The 24,401-nt window shown below is 49.9% G+C and overlaps 1 protein-coding gene across 4 annotated transcripts in view; it reads right to left on the bottom strand.

Annotated features, from left to right (window-relative positions):
• The window catches only part of FAM120C (family with sequence similarity 120 member C), a 1,585,006-nt gene that overhangs the window by 481,762 nt on the left and 1,078,843 nt on the right, over positions 1 to 24,401 (bottom strand). The window lies entirely within an intron of this gene.

Consider the following 24,401-nt stretch of genomic DNA (forward strand, 5'->3'; position numbering starts at 1 on the left):
CATTACGGAAACAAACAGGTAAGCCAATGCAAATCAAAGCAGTCTTGTGAAGCCTCTACTAGTGCAGTGGTAACAGCCTAAAAAGGCTTTGTCGCAGAACATCAATCCTGAGCAGAACTGGTCATCATTGCAGTCAGGTTATGTTACAAATATCAAAAATTACTTTCAAGGTAATTTAGCCATCTGCAGACTGACTGAAAGTTGGCTACAAAAGAAATACTCCCATTTTCCAAAAAATATTTACATAAAGCCAGGCTCACATGCGTTCTTCCTTCCCTGTGCCACCCCTGCTTACTCTAACCGCACATTACTAACCACCACATCCCAGTTCTATAAGCCCCTCCAGCCCCCACCAGATGGGGCGGTTGGGGCACAGTATATTTATTTATTTGCATTTGTATCGCGCAACTTGCAGCCCGGAGGCAGCAAGGCGCTTTTACAAGAATATGAAAGAGGTTTGTCATACAGGTTCATGGGCCCAAGGCTTCTTAGTTAGTTACACATTACAGGAAACACAATTCATGAAATACAGAGTGATCAACGTGATGGGCAAAGAAAGAGTAACGGTGTGGTGGTGGTATGCCTTAGGGGAAGGTAGGGTGGGTGTTATGAACAAAGGAGAGCAATGACTAAAACTGAATCACAATGAAGGTAATGTTTCCTTTCTCAATAGTCCTGCTCTACCCTCCTTCCCAATTATGAAGAAAAGCATCAAGGTAAATTGGGGTGTGGGGAAGGCAGCATATGCATGGCCAGACAGCAAGCGATGAGGTTGCAAAGCACTTCTTTTAAGACATATTTTATTAAGATTTTATGATAACACAGTAAACTTAACACCCTGCCCCAGCTCTTATCCCCAATTACTAGTCCCATGCCTCCCCAACCATAACCCTTACTCCCCCAAACCAGCGAGTCCTCCCTCCCTTCATACAGTCCATCTTGTGCGTGGGTCCATATAGTCCAATTCCTGCATTCTGCAAGAGAGTACCTAATGAGTGTAAAGTTCTATCATGTCCAGTTTAGTAACCCGGACACTCTTCCCTCCTTCTGGTCTCCCGGGCTCCTGCCTATGGTCTTGCTCCCTTGCTTAACCCTCTTCAGGGAGGAAGGTCCTCTGGGTAGGTTTGCAAATCGAGTAAAAGGATGTTCCATGCCAGACCTTTATTTTCGTTCCACTCTTTCGTCTCCAGAGCCTGCACTATCCCCTGCTCTGCCGCCACCCATCTCTGTGCGTCTGCCACCTATTGCGCTACAACTGGACATTTCCACGAAATTGCCAGCCTCTGTGTGTGGAGCAACAGAAGGGCAGCCATTCTCTTCATTTGTTTCTTCCGACTCCCTCCCGGCACCACTCCCAGTAGACATATATTAGGTGTGCAGACCAACTGACAGTTCAGTAATGCAATCACCTTTAAAATGAACCCTTGCCAATACCCTATGATCACTGAACATGTCAATGTCATATGCCAGAAGTCGGCCGCCTGTTGCCCACACCTCGGGCATTGGTGCAAATGTTCTGGGTGTATTGCATGCCATTTCTGTGGTGTGAGGTAAGTTTGATGTAAAATATCAAATTGAATCAGCTTGAACCTCGCTTTTCTGGATACTTTCCCTATGTTTTCACAAATCTTGTACCATTCTGGTTCCTCAAAGGTGACTCTCAAGTCTCGCTCCCACTTCTCTCTCACACTAAGCTGTAGGAGTTTTCTGCTATCCTTTGGTGCAAAGACAGCCCGGAGATTGCCTTCCCTTCATGTCCTGTGGTTAGAATTGCCTAAAAGATGGAGGTAGTCAGGGGTTCCTCCGGTATCCCCTCGCAATTAGTCGCCAGGGTGCAGGTCAGTCTAGCATAGTTCAGAAATTGTCCCCACTTGCATTTGGTATAGATCCGCCCACATGTAGAAAGGTAACAAGGATCCCCCTTCAAATAGGTCCCCCAATTTCCGACATCTCCATCTAGCGCACTTGGCATCCCCCATGTCCTTGATGATCCCAGCGACTTTAGTATCGGCTCTCAGTGGTGTCTCCGGGCTGTATCCAGTCCTCAATTTCAGTTTGGTCTGCACCCTTTTTTCAGGCTTGTCTTGACTACTGAACTCAAACAGGACATTTCTTTATCGCTTGTCGCCCTCCATAGCTTCCGGGGTCGAGTATGGTATTTTTTGGGTTTCCCCATTAGCTGCCTATTACTTCGCCCCCTCTGTCCCGCTGAATAGCGTGTTGCATTTGGGCCACCAGGAAGTATAACTCATAATCTGGGAGTGCTAGCCCCCCCTTCTACCCTCCTACGTAACGTGGCCAAGGACACCTTGTGTCGTTTCCCACCCACAACAGGTCGCTATACTGCTTTCAAACGAGCTGAAAAATTGGGGTCTGGCCACGTGTGGGATGTTTGCGCAAAAATACAGCAACCTCAGGAGATTGATCATTTTGCATATTGCAATTTTGCCCATGACTGTTGGGGGTAGTTGGTTCCAAAATGGTACCCCTGCCTCAATTCCTGGGAGTGCCCTGCCAACATTATACTGGAATGTCTCCTCCACTGAGTGATGGATCTGGACACCCAGGTAGCGAAAGTATTCCAACTCCCAGCGTAATCCCACCTCTGGAATATCCCATACGCCCTTCCCCCTTAAAAAGCCTACTGGAAACACCGAAGACTTGCTCTCATTGACCTGGAATCCCGTGAGGTCTTCTAAGTGGTGCAATACTTCTAGCATGTACGGGACATTTACCGGAAGGATTTTGGACGTAGAGTAAGACATCGTTTGCGTATAGAGAGATGACATGGCGCCCGTACCCTACCGCAATGGCAGCTTCCTCGAATTCCGTTCTAAAAATGTGTGCCACCGGCTCCAGTGCGAATGCAAATAATATCGGGGACAAAGACAAAGACACCACCTGCAGAGTTCCCCTACCCAATTGCCAGCTACGCAAGACCACCCTGCCAGTCTCAACTCTGGGTAGCGGTTCCAGGTACAGCAGTCGTATCCACTGCATTTCTTCCAAGCCATTCTCGGCGAGCTTTCCAAGCAAAAGACAACAGTTCAGCTTTCACATATCAGGACCTTCAATGGTCAAGTCTCTTCTCGGGAGAAAAGTCTCTTGCCTCTGAGGCCTGATGCCTTAACAAATATATAAACAAAAAGTTCCTTCTGTTCCGATTGCACTTGGGTGATGTTTCTTCACACCCGGATCCCCCTCCGACGGGCTCTGACCCATCTCGAAGATCAGCCTCCCTCCGTCGGGTTCACTCTGGCTTTTTACAAAAAAAAACCAGTTCACCTGTTGACTTTCAATAGTCTTGTCTTGTCTTCTTAAACAACACTCAATAGACATCCTTCTGTCAGGATCACCCTTAGCCTAACGTTCTTTAGGGCATCATGCTTCACCCCTTCTAGTCGGCATCCCTCCGTCGGGTTCACTCTTTCCAACTATACAAAGTTCTTTCAACTTTTTACCTTAGCAGGATTCGCTCCCCTTTGCTTTTCAATGGTTTGTTGGTCAAAGACTTTCGACTGTACAGAGGATTTTGCTGGACCCTCTGTTTTCAGCTTTCCTAATGCCTTCTGGTATCAGGAGTTTCAACAAACGTGGGGTTTACCAGAGTCCCTCCAAGGAAGCACCCACGTGGTGCAGGATCCCTCTGCAGGTGGTTTTTCCCCTTATATCACTAGTTCTTTGAACTTCCCTTAAATTATTACTTTGCGGCTTTCATTCAACACAGTTCCATTCCTCATCGGCTCTCCCTTCGACCCACCGGCTGTGATGAACCACTTGGTTTTTCTTGTAACTGGCGTCAAGAATGGTACCACGGTAGCAGGTGTGTCTCTCCGTCCTGCTTATCAACGTAGGCATGCTCCGTGTACAGCGACATCTGCAACACACGTTGGCTATTGTTCGAGGTCTTAAGATTCCTTACACAGAGGTTTCGCAGGCCTGGGAAGGAAAGGGCAAGGTTGCTTCTCTCCTTGTCACCCTCTCGGTTCTCACCGGCTTTCTCCTCCTATTGAACTGCCGTGCTTGGATAGCTGTGTCGTTGTGTGGTCTGCCTTGCTTGTATTGTGCTCTCGTGCTCCATCTTTTATCCCTGTGGGGAAGGGAAAAGGTGGTCAGGTGTGTGGGATTCTGGTCAACTGCCTGACCCTTTTATTGGGACGTGTCAGGTAAACTGATCTAGTGTTAGTCCATTGTCTTTCGTGGTGTGCGAAAGGATTCATGTTGAAAAGGGGGATGGCAGTGTTTTTGGAAATCCTACGTGGTAGGATGGAGAAAAGTTGTTGAAAGAAGGGGGATACCGCATCTCACCCGTCGGTGTCCCACTTCCACTCCCCGAGGATGCCCCATTCAGGTGGTCCACCCCCAGTAACTAGATCCAATAGCGATGGCTGTGTCCTGGCCACCTGGATGACAGATACTCAGGGACTAGCTAGGAAGACACCTTCAGGTTTCTCACAGTAGACCATCTCCTTCCGGCATTTTTCATGTTCCTATTGCCCTCCTAATTTCCTCTTCCGAAAGGGTCTCATCTAACTTTGCCAACACCTCTGCTTCGAGTCGGGGCAAGGATGCTTGTGCAAGTACTTCTTGAGCGAAAGAATCATTGTTCCTACAGGAAATATCCAGTGAATGTTCATAGAAAGCCAAATGAGCAGCCCAAGTGTCAGCCATGCAAACATGAGTTAATTCTATGTACCTTAGGAAAGCCATTGATGCAGCCTTTACCCTGGTGGAACACACTTTTAAGGTCTTGTGGAATACGCCCCTCTTTCTTAAGTTCATAAGAATTAGATGCCCCTGGGGGGGGGGGGGGGCGAAGAAAGCGGATCGTATGGAGGAAAGGGGAATATGGACTAGGAGTACGTTAGTCACTACATTGAGCAACTTTTAATTACTCCTATGTCGCGTCTCCTTTCCTCCATACTGTATGTGCAAATATAACCGATGCCCTAAGGGAGGAGTGACATTGATCACTTTGCAAGCAAATTCTTGGGGACAGCTTGTCCAAGTTGGGCATCTGCCCTGGTACTACATCTAGACAGTAGTGCTTACAAAAGGCTGATGGCAAGGCCCACCTGGCTGCCTTCTGTTAGGCAGAAACCTGTGAGGTTCCGTTAGGGACCACTGCAAAAGATTTAAGACTACAGGTGTTGGCAGTAAACCCACTTGGTAGCAGTCTGCACCACCCAGATTTACCTGGTAGCTGTGGCTGAGCAGTCAGACCTCTCTCAAGAAGAGTAAGGCAGTATGCAAAGTATACACAATAGGCACTCAGATACAACAATACAAGCAAACACTGACCAGAGCTTTGGTATCAAAGTATATAATTATTTATTTAAAAACACACGGTTGAAAACACTCCAGCACTCTTATTGTAAAATATTCTAAACACAGTTACTATTATACTACATACACCTCTTTTTCCTTATCAGATAAATCACTGTAAAACACCACTTATTTTCATACAGAGGTGAGCGCTTATCTAGATGGCACTCCAATAAGTTTGTGAGAAAGGGAGGGAAAAAGACAGAATATGGAAAGGTACACCACTCTAAGATTCAGGAACACTTAGCAAGGCAGAAGAGCAAAAGTCACTGGTGAGCCAAAGTCCAAAGTCTGGGCCCACTCTTAGAGAGAGCAGAGCACAAATGCGCCCAAGATCACACAGTTACACTAGGCTTAGAAAGTCTTGCAGAGGGTTCAAAAAGAGTTTAGAGAGGCTTAGGAAAGTTTAGCCAGAATGTCCCAGGCTAAACCAGGTTCGAAAGCCGGGGGCTAAATCTACCCCGTACAGTCGGTTGCAAGGGAAGCCAGGCGGGACACGGTACCTTAAGTGGGAAGGATCCTCCAGCGGTGGCAGTTGTTCCTGGTAGTGGGTGCAAGTTGCGTCGTCGTCCAGGGGAAGAGAAGATCTCGACTTGGAGGAAAGATGAAGGTTGTTGCAGTACCAGGGAAGAAACCAGCTGTGGAGCACTCCGGTTAAAGGTGGTACCTTTGCTTCGCGGTTGTGGTAAAACGTGGTGTCCCGGTTGCCAGGGTGCTGGGCACAGGCAAGGCGGCCACGAGGTACGTCGGAAAGGCGAAAAGACAGTGAAACTGGTTATCCCCACCAGTCAAAGGAAGAAGACTCTCCAGCGGGAGATCTCCTCTGTCGTTGGGAAAAGTGGTGAGGCGGTCCAGCAGGGCTTCACCGGTGGTGGTGTCGTGGCAGGTCGGCTCAGCTTCTCCCTCGTTGGATTCTTAGGTCCTGTGGCGACTTCTGAAGTTCCAGTCCCCAAAGCCCTGCTTTTATGCAGCAAACCCCCATTCACTCAGCCTAGCTGTCACTCAAACATGCTAAGTGGTGAGCCGGCCGGCTCACCACTTGAGCCAATCAGGATGGCGTGCGACTTGAGTTGCCTAGGCAACTCAGTCCAGGGTGCCTAAATTCCCCTCCACCCCTCCTAAGTACCCCAGACAGAGTGGCACCACTTTGGAGGGCTTCTGTGGAGAAGCCCGCCAAAAAGTGGAACAAAGGGCTCGACTTGGGTTGGAGTCACAGAAGAGAACACAAACGCCATTTTAGAACCGAGTTTTGGCAAAAAATACCAACTGGAGAATTAATATTAATTAAATAAAAGGGCGGTGTTTGAGGCTACCGTAAATAATTAAATAAAGATAGTAGCCTAAAACAATGGGAAATCCCATAGGAAAATATTCACGGTTGAATATAAAAAGTAGTATCCACTGCCACCAGCCAAAACTCGATCGGGGGGGACGGAGACGTGCCCCCTCGACTAACAGACCCTGGGGCAATCGAATTGCCCCAGCCAGTACGTCCACAATATGATGGTTTGTACTGGTTCTGTTCAGAATTTAAGACTAGTAAAGTCAATGGTGACTTTACATGCCCTGGGAGACAGTAGTCAGTCCCAGGGTATGGAGTCTATACTGGGGGGTCACTATGACACCCCTGTGTCACTGCACTGAGGGTGCTGTGTAACAGATCACAAAAACACATGAAGCCCTATGGGGTAAAAGACCGCATAGCCCATTAAACACATCTAGATCCAAAGAGACACACTCAAATCATGCCCAAGAGTGAGGGAAAAAGAGTCTCACTCTTGGCAGGAGAAAAAATAAACCCCAAAAAGCCAGCAAAGCTGCTGGGGGACTCAATAGGTTAGGAAATTCAGCCTAAACAGAGAATTCTCCCCAACACCTTCCTAATGAACTTTCATGGCACTCGTCTCCGGAAAGCTACAACCATTGCTTTGGTCCTTACAGCATGAGCATGCATATTTTGGGGCATGACTTTTACTGCAATTTATAGGACTCAGTGATGGCCTCCACCGTCAACTGTGCTATCGACGCTTTAGAGGCTCATCCCCCCCGGGAGCCGAACCACCAAATGTGACGAGAAGGGAATCGGAGTTCCTGAACTGCTTCGTCATGTCTAGGTAGAACTTCAGAGTTCTCCTGACATCTAGGCAGCGCAATCCTTTCTCCTCATAGATGTGGATTTACGAGACTACTTTAAGTAGAAATTTCGGAGGAGTTCTCATTACCAGCAAAAGGTTTAACAAGCTAACTGGCCACCTCTGCCACTGTCCTAGGATTCCCTTAATCAAATTAATCGTAAAGATGTTACTCATGATTATACCATTTTTATTGGACATGAATGGCCTACAGCCGACGTCTGTTTTGGCCTTTAAAAAAAGGTCTCGGGGCTTAAAAGCACACTTCATTTCAAAGTACTCTAGTCACTACAGTGAGTAACTTTAATCACTCATACGTCCCGTCCCCTTTCCTCCATCCTTGTGGGTGATTCCACTGAACAAGACAATCGGGACGAGCTGCGATAACCTGCCTCAAGTTTAGGAAGCAGCAGAAAGGGTCTTCAGAACTCTTGGCTGAACTCTGCATCCCGCCTTGCACTGGTATCCAGAGAAAAGTGCTTACAGAAAACAGATGAGTGGCCCACTTAACCGCCTTCTAATGACTTCCCAGGAAGTGTTTCTCTGAAAGGCGACCACCGTAGCCTTGGCCCTGAACACGTGGGCATGAATCCCCGCAGGCAGTCTTACCCATGGCCACGTACGCCTCCAAATTGGCCTGGACGATCCAAACGGCAATGAAGCTTTGGACAATTGGGAGCCGAGTCCCCCGAAGGTGATGAACAATGCCTCAGACTTCCGGAAAGATCTCGTCCAGGAGACCACTCTGCTCAAGTCTAAGGAATGCAATGCCCTTTCAGCCTCCGATAGTGCCATATCGCCTTGCCAAGGGACTGGAGCCCATCGGTCGTGGGGAACACTCTCTGAGATAAGTGTCCCAGGGCACTCCTAGGAACATCAGTTCCTGGGTGTGGGTCAACTGACTTGCTGGTTCTGGGAGAACCGTAGCTGGTGAAGAACATCCGCTAGCAGGAGTGCAACGCCCCCTCGCGTGAGCTGGCCTTCATCAGCCAGTTGGTCAAATAGGGGTGTAGGCGTTGGCCCTCCAGGCGAAAGAGGGCAGCCACTGCATTCATGAGCTTCGTGAACACATGAGGAGTCGAATTGAGGCCGAATGGCAGCACCCTGTGTTAGGGAGAATTCTCATTTCATGGCTAATTTCCCTTACCTAGTGAGTCCCTCAGCAGCTTTGCTGGATCTCAGGAGTTGTTTTCCACTTGGTAAGAGTGAGCTTTTCCCCCACTCTTACTGGTATTTTGCTATGTCTTGTGACCTGTTTTCTAATTGTGGGCTCTGGAGTACACTACTTCAGTAGCCCCCTCTTTGTGTGTGTCACACAGCACCTTCTGTGCAGTGGCACAGGGTTGTCATTCAGACTCCCCCTACTCCATTTCTGAGGTGACTACCGTCCCCCAGAAAAGGGTAAAGTTACCATTAACTTTACTTAGTAACATTTAACAACAGATCCAGTACACACCATTTTACATGGAGTGCTGGGAGGGTTAACTCTAAACTCTTTATCTGTACCACCTAGAGCATTGTTTTGCTCTTTTAACATTTAGACATGGCTGGTGGCAGTGGTAGCTACCCTACATTTCTACCGCGGTTATCTTATATAACCGTGGTAATATTGTAGGCTATTGTGTTAGCCTCAGACTTAAACCCGCTTGACTAAATCCTTTTTTTTTTCGTTTGGCTCCGGTGCGGTTTATTCGCCATTTCTTTTTTGTTAAGCTCTGTCATGATCTCTGCTTCCAAAGGGTCAGGGTTTTCCCAACTCCCTTGGAAGCAGATCCATAACCCAGGTTCCGAGTGCCAACCAGTCCCAATTGGGACCTTTTGGACCCAGTCCTGGCGCCAGTGGCACCAGGCTCATAAATATGCCCAGTCCCAGCGCTGGAAGCGCCGGGCTCATAATGCTTGGGTGGACTTACCTGCAGCAGACCATGCTGCTTACTTGCCTGCCAGTTGAGCCTCTGATCCTCTTCTGTTTGGAACTACTTTTCCTGTTGGGTGGGGCAGGAGCCACTCCCTAGATTCAGAACACTGGAACTCTTCTGGAAAGCAGGAACTCTTTTCTTACCTAGGCGTGGCTGTGGAAGGAGACACCTAAGCACTACAGGAGGCTATTTAAACCACACCCGATGGATGAATCTTGCTTTGCGTTATTCTGCATCCTCTGCAGCAGAACGCTCATCGTGTCTTCTGCATCTGATCCTGGGCCTAAGGAAAAAGGCTTACCATCCTGAATCCAGTCTTGAGCAACACCTATAAAGACAAGAAAAAACAGGTTAGCATTACGGTCTTCAGTGACAGCTCTTCACTTACCTGGTCCATCGGCTGTCACCAACGCCTCGCGCTGCATTCCGGCATCTGAAAGACAAAGGCTTACCTACTCTTTGTGCGCTCCGGAGGTCTTCACACTGCATTCCGGCATCTGAAAGACAAAAGCTTACCAACTCTTCGCACGCTCCGGAGGCCTTCGGCGCTGCATCCCGCATCTGAAAGACAAAACAAGGTGCGTTTAAAGACATTGGGGAACTTTAATACTCACGTGCCATTACTCCTTTCCACATCTAACCAAGTGGGTATTCCGGCACCCTGCAGCCGCTCCGAACTTGTACCTGCAAAATAAAAAAAGCCAGTTAGAGCGCATCGTGAAGCAGGCAACAAGCGCTTACTTACGTGCTTCCAGGCGCTTCTATTCATCACACGGGCTCCATCTTCAACTCACTTCAGCCCGTCATCCGCCATCGCCGGAACCCTGCAAAACAAGAGACATCATTACTAAAGACTTTAAAGACATTAGAATTACTCGAAACTTACCGTTCGTGCAGTAAACGACGGACAGCAGTCCTCTGAAGTCAAGAGGCCTGCTCCCCTTATCCAGTGAAGAAACTGGTTACAGCACCCTGCCCCGAGGCAGATAGAGAGCACAGCGTTCACTTACCTAAGGTGAGAGCGTTAACCTTTGGGGTTCTACAGGAGAAGAGAAAGGGAAGAAGAGAGAGACATTCAATAACCCAGTTCCTTAATCCCATATTTTCTATCTGCAGACATCTTACCCTTCGAGTCAGACATACAGTGCACAGAGGTCCAGCCCAAAGAGCCAGCCGTGTGTTACACATCACCTTTGAAGATACGGTATACGCCCAGTCAAGACCGGCGCCTCTACGGGAATCAGGTGAGCGTTACAAGCTCCTTCTTGTGTTTTACTTTGCGCGGCAAACCAGGTTTGCCTCCTTTGTTCACTGTCTTTTGGCAGGCTTCAACCTAGAAGCCCTCCTCAAGGCGCCTGGGTGTCTAGGTGGGCTGAATGTGAGGGAGGGGTGTATTCACCCCCTGCACAGGGTATCCTAGGAAACCCAAGTCGCACTTTGACCTGATTGGACAAGGTGGTTGTCCGGGCTGGACAACCCAAACCCCTGCTGGGTGATTGACAGCTAAGCTGTGTGAATGGGGGTTTTTCGCATAAAAGGCAGGTCTCTTGGGCTGGAAGTCAGAGAGCCGCCACTGGAACTACAAGGAACCGACGAGAAGTGGAGGAGAGGTTGACTGCTGCAACTACCTCGTACCGGTGAAGCCCTGCTGCAGTCCTGAGCTACCTACCCTTCAACGACTAAGAGGAGATCCAGTGCGAAGTCTTCTTCCCTTGAGCCTGGTGGGGATAACCAGCTCATCATCTTCACCCAGAGGTCGCCTTTGTGGTCGAAATCGCTGCACACTGCTGTAGTGGTCCGGATAGCCACCTGAAGAACCTCTCCTCTTTTTAAGGAGCGCACCTTTTATTCATTATTGCTGCTGCCGGCCTCAATCACTGTGTGGTGCGGACCCCCTCATCGTCGTCCTTCGTGCTGAAGCTGCAGGAAAGCGTGGGTCTGCGGGAAACCAACAGGAACAACTTCCGTGGCACCAGCTTCGTTCTCTGAGAAAGGTATTGTGTCCTGTTTGAGGAATTTTGGGTGAAATCCCTATTTCTCTACTTTAAGACTCATCCTTACTTTTCCCTCTTTATAACTTTTGCTTCCGAACATTGACAATATCAAAGTACTCTTGGCAAAGTTGAATCTCGAACTGTCCGACTGTGTGATCCTCGACAACAGGCACCCGGTGTCATTACACTTTGGTTCCGGCCCATTGACTCTTTGAATTCCTGTCTATGTGTGTTCTCCGATTCTGTCTGCCTAACCAACATATTGGCCGTGATTTTTGCTCCGAACTCTCTCTGGGTATTTCGGGTGCCAAGTGTGTTTTTACCCCAGTAGTATTTCTTGCCACGGATACGCGTTCATCTAGTAGACCGTACTGTCAAAAAGTGATTGCAATTGTATTCATGGTAACTTGTTCTGTTTCATAACACCGGTCCATTCAAACACAGGGTACTTACCTCGAATAATACTGTACAAAGTGAATTGGTTAGTTGTAGTATATTTTACGTGTGGTTTTTGAATTAATAGAAGTGTCGTGTTAATAACAAATGGTAAAAATAAATGTACTTATAATTTTTTACCTGAAACCTTGAGTCAGTGTTTGCTTGAGTCACAGTAATTGTGGTCCCTTTGTGTAATCTCTGCTTCTGCTCATATACTCTTGAGATAAGCCTGGCTGCTCCGCTACTGCTACCACTATAACCTAGTAGTACAGGCTTGTACCAATGGTAAAACTTGTATTGCCACCTGTAGTCTTAATTGTGTGTAGTGGTCCCTAAGGGCACTGCACGGAATTCTGCCTAACACCCTGTACTGGAAGTGGGGCAAAATAAGTCTTGGCAGCAGGAATTTCAAGTGTGGCCTGTAGATGCATCTTTGAGGTCCAGGGAACACATCCAGTCCCGTGCGCACAGTGACTCCCTCTTTGTGCGCTGGGGTGATCATCTTGAAGAGTTCTAGAGGTAATGATAGGTTGAGGAAAGACCAGTCCAGGACTACCCTCGGGCCAGCCTGGTTGGTCTTGTGTACTGCAAAAATCCTGGAGTAGAAGCCGGAGCCCCTGTCGGAGGAACCGGTTCCACCGCCTGTATGTCCAAAAGAAGGATCTCCCACAACAGTGCCGGAGACCCTATCTGAAGCAGAGGAGGAGCAGAGGTTAGAGGAAGGCCGAAGTCCATGGAGACTACTGAAAGAATCCAAGAGCCAGCCAGCTCCCTACTTGTGAGCTGTGTTCCCAGATGGTTAAGTCATTGCTTCTTGGCGTCAGAGGTGGGAGCGGAGAAGGGGGAGCATAAAAAGCCATGAAAGGTCCTCTGCGGTTTCCTCCTGTGGTCACTGTGGTACCTGTATGGCCGCTGCATACCGCAGTACCTGAGCCCCTAGAAGCTGCTGAAGGAGCGGGGTTTGAAGCCGGACCTATCCTGGGTCTGAGGGAAGGACTTTTGCCCTGGATTGGTCAGTGTGGCAAAGGACTTTTCAGTCTGTGTTGAGGTCTTAGCGTATCATCAGTGGACAAATGAAAAAGAGGTCCGTCCCTTCGAATGGAAGGTCTAGAAACCTCTGCTGCATGTGACAACCTCGTGGCATGCATCCACGCCATCCGCCTCATATCGACGCCCAGGCAGAGGCCTCTGTTGGCTGTGTCGATTGTGCGAGACCGAGGACACCATGAGAACACGCGCAACCACGCAGGCCTCCGTCAGACCGGCTTTGAAACAGTCCGGTCTTTCCAAGGATGGGAGATTTGGGAACGGGTGCAGGGGGGCGACCCAGGTCAGGCAGGAACTCCCTGATCTCTTGCCACAGCTTCTGGTTTGCTGCAGTTAAGAGGGTGTCAGCGTTAACCTGTCGCAAGTGCAGCTCAGTGTTGAGATAACATCTCCTGCCGAAAGACTGGTGGGCCTTATCCTCCTTTGATAGACAGCTGCCGTGGACGAAGAGGACTTGGCATACAAAGAGGCTGCCGTTGTTACTGAAGAGTGAAGGAGGGAGGTGAGGAGAACTTGTTCCCAATCCAATAACCTTAAGCGACTGTCCAACTTCCTGTTCATCTGTGCATTGGCCAAGGGCTTCTCCCAGACTTTTCTAGCAACCAAAAGGACATCTCTCTGAAGGGGAATGCCTGAGCAGCTTGTGGCGCGCTGGGTCAGGACCTCTGACAGCACCCCTGAGGGACCTGCTCTGGCTGGGGGACACCCAAAAACTCTGCAAGGCCCTGAATACGGCCATGAAACGCCCTCACTGACACTGAAGGCTCTTCATCCTGTGCATCGTTGTCGTCGCCATCATCGCCCACTCCCCCTTTTTACAAGACGGAGGGGAGTCCGGGTCCTGCAAAGGAGGAGCCGGAGGAGCCAGAGGGTTGATCCCCTCCCCCCCCCCGGGGTCAGGTACCGAAGGCGGCTGGACCTGGATAGGCGACTGCAGGGGAGGAGTTGGTGTTACTGGAGGTGGAAGGCACGGAAGAACTGGCATGTCCTGGACCGGAGGCAGAAGAGGCTGCAGTACTGTGACCTCAGGGGAGACCGGAAGGGGACCCAGTGGAGGAGGCCTAGGAGGCACGACATGCGGAACCACCTCCTTCATGAGGCCTTGAGGTGCCGCCGGTATCTGGGGTGGAGCGCATGAGGAGGAAGCACTTGCAGAAGCCATCCTCAAAGTGAGCAGGATCAGGTGGGGCACTGCCCTCTATCGTGCTGGGCCTTCTTTCCTGGTCAAAGCGCTGAGGTACCCGAAACGGGTATCCAAAGGGCTGAGATGGATAAATGTAACCATGGAGAAACCATTCACCTGCCCTGTAGGGCCCTGACACCACTCCCCAAAGGAAGAGGACTAGAACCCCCTTGGGTGGCCCACTCTGAAGGCAAAGGAGCCGGTTGAGGCCCAGAGTCCAAATCCAAGATGGCCACCGGCCCTGCATGCTCTGCCACTTGCTTGTCCGCCATTTTGGGCCTGGCGCCATGCCCTGGGAAGGAGGGCACGCAGGACCTGTTCCTCGTGCTGGTTCCGACATGGACGAGGACTCTGCACCCTGAAACAGAAGCACCGGCTTCGGAGCCAGCTCCCATAGGCCGAGGGCACTCAGCCAGCAGGCCGGTAGTCGAATCACCCTGTGTGACGACCTCAGAGGTGGCTTCGGTAGGCTACATGCCCTCAGCTATGGAGCCGGTAGTCATCTGGGATCATGCCTCAGGCTGGCTCCTGGAAGCAGAACTCTAAAGCCGATTGCACCCCAGTGCAAAAGATAAGGAAGAGCTGGAGCGCCATTCGGTGGATTGCCCGGAAGAGCCCCTAGGGACCTCATCTTGGGAGCTGGAAGCTTTTCACAGCCTCTGGTCAGCCAGATCCCAAAACCAAGCTCCCCTTTCCAGTTGGGGGCCCCAGGAAGGAGTCCCTGTGCTGTGGGGCTTTGGTGAACAAATGACCTACCTTTTCTTGACACAAGGTCCAAGCAACTAAATCCTTTAGATGACCCGGGAGGCGAAGAATGAAAGATCTCTCTCCAGTGGGAAAGACAATTGTTCAAGGCTCAGTGACCAAGAGAGCGCAAGCTGTGTAGGCCTGCCAGCGATGGTCGGGCCGCAGGCACCCAAGGAAGAGCGAGCACACAGGGGTCCAAGGCCCGGAACGAATGATGGCAGGATGCGCATCTCATGAAGCCTCCTGCAGCCAACATGCACCATGGGAGGTAAGGCACCAAAGTGAGGTGAAGAAATTAAAAAAAAAACAAATTAACGGGGAGCATGCAGAAAGTTGAAAAAGCTGCTGCGCCTAGCTGCCAGGTCTGACACTGTCCGTCTGAAAAAAAGGCCTTAGATGAGGCACTGGAGGGCAGGGTCTCGGAGGCATTCCCACACCCAGGCCGCCCCCGCGCACTAGGCTATATTTAAAGGGGTAGCTCATTTTGCGCTCCCAAAGGTTCCGATACCGTCCCCATGTTGGGGGGACGCCCACAAGGATGGAGGAAAGGGGACGGGACGTATGAGTATTCTGGAATAGTAACCGGAGCCCCTTTGATTCAGGGGTACTTGCTCGACCGCTTGGATATGAAGGAGGAGAGTACTTCCGCCGAGATAGTCGGAGACACTATTTGCAGTAGGGGAGGAGAGACTGGATGTGGAGAAGATAACGGAAATCGATAACCTCCTGAAACCACTGAAAGAACCCAGGGGTCTAATACGAATGATCACCAATGCCGCTCTGCCCCCTACCGGAGAGGTATTGAACCGGATGCACCCCTCATTGTTTTTTGGGGTCGGAAACTGGGGTAGAGGAGGGGGACTAGCAAAACCCCTTATGCGTAGTCTGCCGTTTACGGCGTCGCAGATTCTGCAATTTATCCGGTTGTCTGGCCCGTCGATCTTAGAATCCCTGTAAGCCGCCAAAAGACCCATTATGCTGGTCTGACTGCCCTTGCAGGATAACCCTCCTGGATTAAATCCTTCCTATTAGAACTCACTTCTAGAGTTGCCATAGGAGAGGAGGCGGCAGATCCTATACCAGTCCCCATAGGTGTAACACAAGGATCATGTCACTCTCCCATGCTCTATAATGCCCACACAAAGCTTCTCTTCGCAGCCTTCGATGCCATGGGAGTAATCTATACCAACTTTGCGGATGATACACTAATACTCATTCCAATCACAGGCAATCAAGAACAAGACACCATTCTCAAATAAAATCTACTCTCTAATCCAGAACAGGATGGCAACTAACAGCCTTTGCCTAAACGGAGATAAGACAGATTCTTATTGTAGGTTCCCCAGCACAATTGAAAAAATTCCATCAGGCCTATAATTCCATCGTCATAGATGGTACCCCTATCCCTATCTCCAACCAAGTCAAGACCTTAGGGGTATACCTCGATTCTAGCCTAACCAACTTGCTTGCGTCCTCCACAGTTTACACATCTAAACTTATCTACCTCAGTCGATAATTCCTTACTACACAGAATTGTATCACACTTGCAAGAGCCCTCATTATGTCTAAGTTGGACTATTGGCTCTTGCTAGGCACTACCAAGAAAAATCTGCCCAAATTGCAACTATTGCAAAACAAAGCTTAGAGCAGCACTAGGTATAAAAAAGACCATATATCAGAGTCCAGGAGAGAAGTAAGCTGGCTACCAATACAAGCTAGAATACTGTACAAAACTCACAACCACACACAAATGCATCACCCAAAACGCCCCTACCTACCTGAATGACACCCTCAGTCGAAAAACAGACACCAGACTCCTTAGGTCGAACACTAGCACCCACCTACTCATCCCCCGCTTCAAGAAGTCTAGAACAGGAGATTACATCTTACCGGTAGCAGCACACAGACTATGGAATTCTCTCCCCACAAACATTAGCAATGAGCCTTCCCATACCCACTTCAAAATACTCCTCAAAACCTGGCTATTTAACAAATTCTAACCTATTTGTATTAGATTGCTGCAACTCTAAATATATAACTCTGTTTCTGTAAATGCTCAAATTCTGCCATTCTGATGTCTTTGTAACTCCGTTGCCATTTTTTGCTTTAGGCACCTACTTCCTTCCCTGTGACCAGTAAGCACTACAAAAAACGAACCTACGCTGTGATACCTCCGGGTGTGGGCGTATTAACAAATGCAATAAATAAATTTAAAAAAATAAAGGGCATTTAAGTTGGCTTGGTGAGGATTGCCAGGGACTTTGCAGTCTGAGAGCTGGGTTTCTCTTATTCAGCTCCTCATCCGTTGACGATAGGAAGGGCTCTGCGTCTTCAAAAGGGAGGTCCAATATCCTCTCTTGTATGTCCGAGTTGAACTTAGTAACATGTAACCAAGCAGCCCTTGACATGTATGTCGCCACACAGACACCTAACTGCTGCATGCTCCACTGTGTATTTGAGCAGGTCCTTCGTGATCACCTTGGACTCAAGCCAATCCAGCCTTGAAGGCTGCCTGCCTGTGACTTGGTAAATCTGGCAGAAAGTCAGCTATTTCGCACCACAGCCTTTGGTTTTCCGCACACAAAAGAGAAAATCTGTTATCCTGCCTGAGGTGCAAGCCAGCATTTGCATTAACCTTTCTGTCATAGGCTTCTAGCTACTTGATGACCGATGAATGAAGCTGGGGGGGGGGGGGTGGTGTCAGAACAGAATAACCTCTCCTTCCATCCGCCTGTACTTTGCATCTAGGTGTTTGTTAACTGGGAGAGCGGAGTGTGATTTCAGCCAGCAGAAACATCCTTTTGCATAGGCATGCCTGACCTGTTGCGTGTCCTGAGGGCCAGCACCCCCATTTTTGGTTGTTCTCATCGGAGCAGGGGAACTCCCAAGAACTCTGCCAGCACCTCCAGGCGGTCATGGAAGCCTCTTATGGACCCTGTTGTCCCCAAGTCTTCCTCCTCATCCAAGTCCATATCCCCCCCTGTGCTGAGTCTGCTCCCTGGTGGGTGGGGTCCCCCTGTACACCTGGGTATGGAGCAGTAGCCAATGGGGTGGCCGAAGGTTGCACAACTTCGTTTTTTTGGGTACTGGCTGAAACCCCTACCTTCACATGGGTAGGAGCCAGTGCTGGAGGAGGCACAGCCTCATGTGTGGGTGCCGGCAGGGGTTGAGTAACCACCTCCTTAATTAAGGACTTTAGGAGGCCCGTCATTTGAGGGGACTTCACAAGCCCCCATGAAGCACTCAAAGAAGACATCTTCACACCGAAGAGGTGGCAGAGTGCCCGACGTGGAGGACCCCCCCCCCACCGCTAAAGACTGTCGAGGAGGTGCGGCCCTGTCCGGGGTGGGACCTGTCTGGTTGTACCTCAGGGTAGGGAACATGAGGTGATACTTAGTGCACCAATGCACCCGTGCCGCCTACCATTCACACGTAGGTATAAAGTCTGGTATTCATGGGGTTGAAGGCTGTTACAAGAAGCTGCTTGGAGCTGGGCTAGGGCACTCCTTCGGTGATGCGTCACGACCGACCCCATCTTGTTACTGGCTGCCATCTTAGGTACAGGGTTTTGGCATCTGTGGTGATCTCATGAGGGTGAGGAATTTCTCAAAGAACCTATCCTCGCAAACAGGAGAGGCAGCTGATGGCGTAGGGGCCGGGGGCCTGAGGCTGCAGTGTCCTGGGCAGCCCCTGTCTTGCCAAGCTGGGGGATGCGTAGCTTCCTTGCGAAGTGGAGGGGTAGGACGTGGACCAGGTAACAGATGTTCTCCAATCCCATCTGGACACGTGCTCCCCTGCCTGATCTCCGAGCAGGAAAGGCGTCGGGTGAGCTGCCATTTTGTCTGGCGCAGCTGCCATTTTGTCATGCTTCGTGCCACGTGCCTGAGGCGTGGTGGATGCCAAGCTGGGCCCAGTTTCTACCTGCACGCTGAATAGAGAAGGCTGAGACCTTCCCTGCACCTCAGGTCAAGACCTGGGAGGAGGAGTGCTCTCGGCCATGGTTCCGGTAGTGCTGCATAAATGTGTCCCCTTGGACATGGGTCCGGTAATCGGCAATGACCCTCATAAAATAGCCCTGCAGTAGGACCGGTAGGTTCTTGTGACCCCTCAGCCTGGTAGCTAGAGTAGCCTCTGTCTTTGTGCTGGTTTTAGGACCTGGGGGGTCCCACCCGCTCGGGCACTTCCCCGGGAAGGAGTCGCCCTTACGGGGTGCAGAGGAGAACCGAGCACCTACCTTGGGCCTGGTCTTCTTCCTCACGTATGCTTTGATGTCCTCTGGAGGTGATACTTCGAAGAGCTCTTTCCGCCTGGCCAAACGATTCTTCAGGACGTGCAGGTCAAGGCATCGCACACAAAACAGCAGTCCCAACTGTGGTCTGGACAAAGGAACCGGAGGAAGAGTGCATGAGGGTCAGACATAGGGAAGGGACCCTTGCAGGCTGGAAACATGCTGAAGCCATCCGTCGTCAACATGCGCTGGGGAGGTGCGTGGCACCAAGGAGAGAGCAATACCTGACAATTGGAGATACAGAGAAGAAGGAAAACATCTTCCAGGGAAGAGCATGCAGAATTACAAGGCCAGAGGCCTAACCCAGGAGTGCTGGTTAACGAGGGTTATTCACATCGACGTGGAAAAGAGGACTGGGCAGTGGTGCCAGTGGGTGGAGTCAGGGGAGCACATGCATCCGGGATTGTGCCCGCCAGCGCACCTAAATTTAAAGGGGAAGACACATTTTGTCTGGTGAAAAAGGTTTAGTTTCCCGTCCCTAGCGAGGGACGTCCATACAGTATGGAGGGACGGGACGTAGGCGTATACGTGGGAAAGTGTAGCCCAGCGTAGGGCCTGCAACCTTATACCCCCAAAGGGCCCTCAAGCGTGGGCTTGGTGTTGGGAATGACCTCAGGAGAGATCCTGGTAGGCGTACTGCCCTTGGGCTTGCGGACCAGTAGTCAAAGTAGAAGAACGATGCAAAGGCGTCCCTTCGGGCCAAGGTCCAGTGTCGGAGCAAGACTGCTCTTCGGGACCATTCCTGTTACAAAAGCGATGTCGCCTCTTAGCCACACTCTCGGGAGTGCCTAAAGGGCCTAAGGTCATGGGACCGGTAGCTTTAACAGCCTCGTGATCTGGGACGGTGCAAGGGTCCTTAGAACCCCTCCTGTGTGGGGGATGTCCCAGAAAGGCAGTTTTACTTGCAAGGTGCCTTGGTAAATAAAGATGAAGAAGCACTTCCCTTACACACCTTGCTCCTACGACGTACAAAGTCTTTAAGGTGATATGGGGACGCGGCCGCGAAGAACTCCCTCCAGCATCCTAACCGGTTCTTTAAGGACTGCAGAACAAGTGAGTGGCAGGTCACGCAATCTTCCCACCTGTGGTCCGCACCAAGACACTGGAGGCAGAGCAGGTGTGGCTCTGATGCAGGGAAGCAACTGTCACAGGTGGAGCAACTGCTAAACCCTGCTTGAGCCGACATGCGCCGGGGCAGGTGAGGCACCGGAGGCTGGTAGAAATAATAAAGTACAACGGGTAGAGCTGAAAAAATAGCAAGCTTCTTAAAGCCTGCTGGAAGAAGGTCTGATCCGTCAGCACGGAAAAGGGGACTGAGGCCAGGTGCAAGAGGGCGGGGATAAGGCGGCAGGGTTACACCCGTAGCCCCGTCTGTAAATTTAAAGGGGAAATGCGCTTTTTTGGGAGAAAAAGGTTCCGGTCCCGTCCCTGGGTAGGGATGCCCATACAGTATGGCGGAAAGGGGACAAGACGTAGGAGTAGGAGCTTGTCAACCAGAAAGTGATGCATCTGTTGTCAGAGTGGCCTGTGTTGGAGGGGGGACAAAGGCTTTGCCCTTCAGCAGGTTGTCTATTGTCCACCAGTCGACAAAACTACCACTAGATCGTCCTCATGGTTTCGGTAGCTGTTAGGCAGAAACCTGTGCAGTTCCCTTGGGGAACACTGCAAAAGATTTAAGACTACAGGTAGAGCAGTAAACCCCTTTGGTAGCAGTCCGCACCACCCAGATTTACCTGGTAGCTGTGGCTGAGCAGTCAGACTTCCCTCAAGAAGAGTTAGGCAGTATGCAAAGTATACACCATATGTACCAAAACACAATAGCACAAGCAAACACTGACCAGAGCTTGGTTTCAAAAGTATATAGTTATTTATTTAAAATACACATAAGTTAAAAACACTCTAGCAAAAATATAGTAAAAGCACTTCAACACAGTTATAATGAAAGTAGATTCAATCCTTTCTCCTATCTAGACAACTCTAGGTAAACACCACTTAATTAAAACAGAGGTGAGTGCTTAACGTTAGATGACACTCTAGTAGTTTCCAAGAAAGGGAGAGAAAAAGCAGAAATAGGTTAGACACACCACTCTAAGGTCCAGAACACTTGCAATAGGCTTAAAGAAGAATAAAGTCACAGGTGAGCAAAAGTCACTAGGCAGGGCCCACTCTTAGAGTAGCCGGAGCGAAAATGTGCCCAAGATCACACTGTTAGTTAGAGATTCAAAGTCTTGCAAAGAGTCAAAAAGAGTTTAGAGTGGCTCAGAAAGTTTAGCCAAAGTGTCCCAGGCACTCCCAGGTTCGAAAGCCGGGGACTAAATCTACCCCGTACAGTCGGTAGCAAGGGAAGCCAGGCGGAACACAGTACCTTAAGCGGAAAGGATCCTCCAGCGGTGGCAGTTGTTCCAGGCAGTGGCAGCAGGGCTCGACGTCGGTCAGGGGAGAAGAAGTTCTCGCTGAAGAGCAGAAGAAGAGGGTCGTTGCACTGCCCGGGAAGAAACCAGCCGCGGAGTCCTCCGGTTAAAGGGTTGGTACCGACTTTCGCGGTATGGGGGTAAAGTGTGGTATTCCGGTTGCCGGGGTGCTTGGCACAGGCAAGGCGACCACGAGATACCTCAAAGAACGGAAAGAAGGCGAAAACTGGTTGTCCCCACCAGTCAAGGGAAGGAGCCACTCCGTTAAGAGTTCTCCTCGGTCGTCGGGAAAAAGTGGTGAGACGGTTCAGCAGGGCTCCACCGGGTGGTGTCGTCGAAGCAGGTCGGCTCAGCTCTTCCCTCGTCGGATTCTTGGTCCTGTGGCGACTTCTGAAGTCCCAGTCCCCAAAGCCCTGCTTTTATGCAGCAAACCCCCATTCACCCAGCCTAGCTGTCACTCAAACATGCTAAGTGGTGAGCCGGGCGGCTCACCACTTGGGCCAATCAGGACGGAGTGCGACTTGAGTTACCAAGGTAACTCAGTCCAGGGTGCCTAAATCCCCCTCCACCCCTCCTAAGTACCCCAGACAGAGTGGCACCACTTTGGAGGGCTTCTGTGGAGAAGCCCGCCAAAAGTGGAACAAAGGGCTCCACTTTGGGTCAGAGTTACAGAGGCGAACACCAACGCCATTTTAGAATCAAGTTTTGGCAAAAAGTCCCAACCGGAGTTATAAAAATAAATATATAAACCGGCGGTATGTTTAAGGCTACCGTAAATAAATAATTAAATGTGTTAGCCTAAAACAATGGGAAATCCCATAGGGAAATATTCGCGGTCGAATATAAAAAGTAGTTTCCACTGCCACCAGCCAAAACTCGATCAGGGGGGACGGAGACGTGCCCCCTCGACTAACAGACCCTGGGGCAATCGAATTGCCCCAGTCAGTACGTCCACAATATGATGGTTTGTACTGGTTCTGTTCAGGATTCAAGACTAGCAAAGTCTTTGGTGACTTTACATGCCCTGGGAGACAGTAGTCAGTCCCAGGGTATGGAGTCTATGTTGGGGAGTCCCTAGGACACCCCTGGGTCACGGCACAGAGGGTGCTGTGTGACCCACATCACAAAAATACATGAGGCCCTATGGAGTAAAAGACCCCATAGCCCATTCAACACAAGGTTTAACCAAGAAAACACACTTCAACATGTCCAAGAGTGAGGGTAAAAGAGTCTCACTCTTGGCAGGAGAAAAAAATTAAACCCCAGAAATCCAGCAAAGCTGCTGGGGGACTCACTAGGTAGGGAAATTCAGCCTAAACAGAGAATTCTCCCTAACACTCGCCCCCCCCAGACTAAGGGACAGGAGGATTTAATCCACTCCTGGATGAACCTCATACCTCTAGTCGATGATATACATCCTAGAGAGTCCATCAGCATTTTGATGGTGACACCCTGACCTGTGCTCAATGGTGAAATCAAACCCTTGCAGGCAGATTGACCATCTCAATAGTTTTGGATTTTCCCCTTTCATTTGCATTAACCATCTCAAGGGTTGGTGGTCAGTCTGAATAACAAAAGTAGAACCATACAAGTATGGCCTAAACTTCTTCAGTGCCCACACAATAGCAAAGCATTCTCTTTCGATAGTTGCCCACCTTGTCTCAGGATCCTTCAGTTTCCTACTGATGAAGCAAATGGGGTGCTCCCTACCCTTCTCATCCAGTTGGCTTAGAACTGCACCTATACCTACATTGGAAGCATCAGTTTGTACAATGAAAGGTTGGTGGTAGTCAGGAGCTCTCAATACTGGAGCCTGGCAAAGAGCTCTCTTCAGTTTTTCAAAGGCCTGATTGCACTCCTCATTCCATTTTACCTTTTTAGGGAATTTGGGCGAGGAGATGACATTCAGTGGAGAAGCTATGGTCCCATAGTTCTCAATGAAATTCCTGTAATACCCAGTGAGGCCTAGAAAAGCTCTCACTTGGGTTTGAGTAGTTGGTGTTGTCCAATTTTGCACAGCTTCAATCTTGCTGGGCAAAGGCCTTATTTCTCCACCTCCTACCTCATGTCCAAGGTAGACCACTTTACTTTGACCAATCTGGCACTTACTGGCTTTGATTGTCAAATGGGCCTGTTTCAGAGCCTGCAACACATGTCCTAGGTGGTTCACATGTTCTTCCCAGGAGTGGCTGAAGACTGCAATGTCATCCAAGTATGCCATGCAGAAATCTTCCATCCCAGCCAGAACTTGGTTCACCATCCTTTGGAATGTGGCAGGTGCATTTTTCAGTCCAAAAGGCATGACCTTAAACTGGTACAAGCCAACTGGGGTTGAAAATGCAGTTTTCTCCTTGGCATGGTCTGTCAGGGCTATTTGCCAATAGCCTGACGTCAGGTCAAATGTGCTGAGGTACTTGGCTGCACCAAGTTTATCCACCAACTCATCTGTCCTGGGCAAAGGGTGGGCATCAGTCTTGGTGACTGCATTTAGAGCTCTATAGTCCACACAGAATCTCAAGTCTTTGGATCCTGCCTTTGGTACTAACACAACTGGGCTAGACCATGGACTAGTAGAGGGTTCTATTACCCCGAGATCAAGCATCTTCTTGACCTCTCCTTTGATGTGGGCTCTGATATGTTCTGACATTCTGTATCCTCTGCTTTTGACTGGCAGACAGTCACCAGTGAGTATCTCATGCTGGCCCCAAGGGGTCAAGCCTGGTGACAGTGAGAACAGGGAGGCAAACTGATTTAACATAGATTTGCACTCCTCTTGTTGCTCAGGTGTCAGGTCTGAAGAGAGATTGACTCCTTCAACTTTTTCATCTAAAGGTACACCTCTGAGGAGATCAGGGAGAGATTCACTCTCTTCCTCCTCTGCAGCTGAAGCTAGGAGCAAGGCTCCTACATCAGGTCT

Source organism: Ambystoma mexicanum, chromosome 2p, assembly GCF_040938575.1.
Source record: "Ambystoma mexicanum isolate Mex_15411 chromosome 2p, UKY_AmexF1_1, whole genome shotgun sequence".
NCBI lineage: Eukaryota > Metazoa > Chordata > Amphibia > Caudata > Ambystomatidae > Ambystoma > Ambystoma mexicanum.